The sequence below is a fragment of the Euwallacea fornicatus genome, chromosome 6, assembly GCF_040115645.1.
Source record: "Euwallacea fornicatus isolate EFF26 chromosome 6, ASM4011564v1, whole genome shotgun sequence".
In the NCBI taxonomy this organism is placed as follows: Eukaryota; Metazoa; Arthropoda; class Insecta; order Coleoptera; family Curculionidae; genus Euwallacea; species Euwallacea fornicatus.
Window position 1 is genome coordinate 2,941,781 of NC_089546.1, and position 3,967 is coordinate 2,945,747.

Below are 3,967 nucleotides of genomic sequence, written 5' to 3' on the forward strand. Positions count from 1 at the left end.
TTCAGCAGCAGATGGCGGCATGCATTGCGTAGCACTTAATTTATTGAACTTCTGGATATTTTGGAGAAGAGTTTGTCAAAAAATCTATTTAAAAACATTATTCCCCATTTCGCCGAAACCGTTGGGTGGCAAAAAAGTTGTTTTCAATACTCAGCAGGCTCTTTAATGGTTTTCCAATAGGTATCCCTTAAAATTAAAAGGCGAACTAATCAAAGCACTCACAAATAATATTCCAGAGAGGAAAACGGCTTTCAAAATTGCGAGCCCCTGCCGATAAGAGGCGGAATATTTTATTTCTGCAACGGATGGGGCATTAAATTAACAGAAATTTTCAATTGCTCTCCATCAGAATTCGAACGCGAGTTTTCGTTTTGATGCTTCGCTTCGTTCCATTATTTTTTCTTCGCTTATTTAACACTCACGCTTCAGTATTTCCACAAATTAATTAATAATCAAAACTACCTATGCACCATAGATCAAAGGACGTTCTAATCATACATTAACTGCTATGTGTTTGCATGCATAAATCTGAAATGAACCATTTCATACTCGATAAGATAAGTATGTAAAGTATACCCAAAAAATATAGGACCAGCATTAATTTTTTTTCTTGAGATCAATAAAACGAATTGTTAACAAGCACATAACTTATTTGAAGAGAGTTGAAAACAACGAATAATTCATAAATTTTCATTCATTTTATAATTTAACATTTTTATAACGACAAAATAAAAATTTTCTGTCCAAAAATATAATACCACATAAATTTTTGGTTAAAATACTTTCACAATCATATGGTTTTCCTTTTCCTATCTATGACATTAAATACTCGGTCATTCATGCTTTCGATTAATCCCTGAAAAATTTTAGGGGAAATGCGATATCACTCTTAGGCAGTTTTTTCCTTCATATCCCCATAAATTATCCGTTGAGTTTAGATCGGTGCTTTTCGGGGGTCCCTTCGTGACATTGATATTGTAGACGGAAAACCAATGTTTTGTTATACGAGTCATGTGAATTGAAGCATTATCCTAATGAAAAACACAATTAGACCCTGCCAAAAGATCACCAATGAGCAAAAGGTTGTCTTTGAAGAGAGATACATAATTATGAACGTTCATTTTACTCGTTAGAAAAACAATAATGGTCAAATCAATGAAAGAAAATTCTGCCCAAGTCATAACCGAGCTTCCACCGTGTTGGCACTAAAAAAGAACTGTTTTTCTTTTCTTAAATCGTACCAGTAGTAAGCCCAACCATATGGTTTATCGAGATGGACCTTTTATTCATCTGTAACAATGACTGAAAACCACTCATCAAATCAAAACCTGACTCCTTTAACAAAAACCACTCGTGTATTTTTATAGCGCTCGTTAAAAGGTGGTTTTGTTTATTTTTTTTTGTAAGCCACAAAATTGGAGCATTTTAATGCGATAAAAACTTTTTTTTTGCATACGGTTTACTAAAGTATAGATATAATTTCCATTGATGACTTATATCCTTAAACAATTTTTCTTAAAATTTTTCTTTCATCTTGTTTCGACAGATTACTTGGGCGTCAAGTTTTTGCCCTTTAGTAATTTTTACAACCCTGTTAATAAAATTATGAACTAATGTTTTTGAGCGGCCTTCTTTTAAAGTAATTTTTCTTTCTGATCTCTTAAATTAGTGTAAAATGTGTATTTGTCCTTTTTCTTCAAGGGTTAACAAATTTTCATAGTGGTCTTGTATTATTAAATGAATAAAATGATTCGTTTTTTTTCTTTTTTCTGTATTCATAAGCAAAATTGAATAAATAAATAGTATAGGATATAATGTCAATGAATTCATGTTTTAAGCAAAAATTTATATTCCTTGTTTCAATTTTATGTATTTTTTTAATATTTCATAGATAATCCTATGTTTTAAACATACCTTATACATACATTGTTTTTCATTTAAGGATAATAAATTTTGATGTAATACAGCAGACCCTAAGGATTTTTTTCCAAAATTCCATTCATTCGTATTTGAGATTTAAACAAGTGAGTTTATTATTTCAGTTAAAAACCTGCAATTGAAGAAAAATCCTAGCAAAATATCTCGTTACAGACGACCCCTTATTATCTATGATCGAGTTGTCAGGAGGAAATTTTCCAGGTTTCTTATTAATCTAATTAGGGCTCAAACTCTCATGCAATTTCAAGGAGATACTGAGAAAAATGCGCTTCTTATTAGATTAGGTAAGCATCAGGTAGGAAAAACACTTGTAGTAGGTACGTATTCCATAGAAATAATACTTTAGAAGTACACGTTATGTAGAGAGGTCTAATCAATTCATCTTTCATCTTCAATTGTGTGTCTGCACTTTACTTTTTGAAAAACAAATCTGCCTGCCGAAATGTGCCAGTTTCTAAGGACTGTTAATTAAACAGTAATTCTTTAAATTGATTTCTCGTATTTAGGGACTTTTCTTTTGGTGTGGTTAAAACTCAAACATGCATTGGGTACACTATTGCTTATACAAGAGTTAAGTACAATACTTTTCAAATTATAGAAAACCTCTATAGCGCTTATTATTTACTAAATCATTGTCGTTTTAAAGCCTTATATGATCCAATAATTTTTGAAATATTTATGAGATCGTGAAGAAAACTACGGAGCAGTGATTTTGAAAGTACAGTAGTGTAAGAATCTCTAACAGCAGAGTCTCTCTAGCATTAGCAACTTTACCCGAAAACTATTTCTCTGAAAGCCACGACCCTCGCCAATACTCTGTCTTTAATTCACCGTTTTTGTCAAAATTATTCTCTTTGAAAACATTATTGTAATTTACTACATAATTCTCATTGCATTTTTATACAAAATTAACATGTTGATCACCAACACCTGATATAACATTACTGAAAATGTCATTATTTTGGATTATCCAATTTACTAACTGTTCATTTTGGAGTACTAATATTTTGTACACCTACTCTTATACCTTGTCTCATGAATATTAAAATTAAAAGTTACTCACACATACTCCTATAACGATTCAATTTTCTTATGCTTAGTAAAGAAAGAGTCACAGTGCACAGTGTTTTTCTATAAATCTTCATTCCTTTTTCTGCTTGTTCTTGTTTAACAAGTGTAGTTCAGTCATAACTTAATGGTTTCTTCAATATCTGACGAGGTACTTACATCTTTACCCTTAATGGACTCTGGAACCACACAATTTTGAAGTGCTTGAAACATCCACTGAGAATACAAAATTTTACCTAGCAGGGCTTTATTCAATTTTAGAGTATGAAAAGCTGTTTTGCAATTTTTTCCATAATAGTTGAACCACATGATAACATTAATTTTGAATATATCCTTAAGAATTATATGTACTCTCAATTGAAGACTTTTAAATCCAAAGTTGTTGAAGTGCAAAACCTAAAAATGAATTACATATAATTAATTTTGTAAAATTCAAAAAATAACATAACTTTTAGATTTAGCGAAAGCAAACAATACATACTGAATTTTGAAATTAATTTTCTTCACTATTGAAATTTTCCTCTAATGTTGGTAACTCTTGAATATTTCTGAAAAGCAACTCATTTGGAAGTGATAGGGTACCACTTCTAGAGGGTCTGACGTTACTTGTATAATATCATACTTCATTTTCAAGTCTGCTTGATTTCTCGAAAGTAATTTTATTTCACTCTTTTAGTTTGTTTAACTAAAACATAAATACACTTAAAAATATATTCAATAATGTACATGTAAATTTCTGTTAGAGATACATACCTAAATTCTTTAAAATTTAAGGGGTTCATATTTACTTGTTCTAGAGCTTGTAGCTGTTGGACTTTCACAGTTCACATTATCCACAAACTAAAAAGACGCTAATAGTTAATACATATTAATTACAACATGGTTTAGAATAACAAGTTTTTATAAACAATTTTTTGAATTTATACTTTTTCCCCCTGTTTACCAATTCAAAATTGGGCCC

The 3,967-nt window shown here is 30.4% G+C and overlaps 1 long non-coding RNA gene across 1 annotated transcript; it reads right to left on the bottom strand.

The window, feature by feature from the left end:
- Nucleotides 1-1,622: 1,622 nt before the first annotated feature.
- On the bottom strand, nucleotides 1,623-3,967 carry LOC136339666 (uncharacterized). The gene is made up of 4 exons (XR_010732177.1): nucleotides 3,760-3,967; nucleotides 3,488-3,691; nucleotides 3,243-3,402; nucleotides 1,623-3,185 (listed from the first exon to the last, which is right to left on the bottom strand). It is a non-coding gene; the product is annotated as an uncharacterized lncRNA (long non-coding RNA).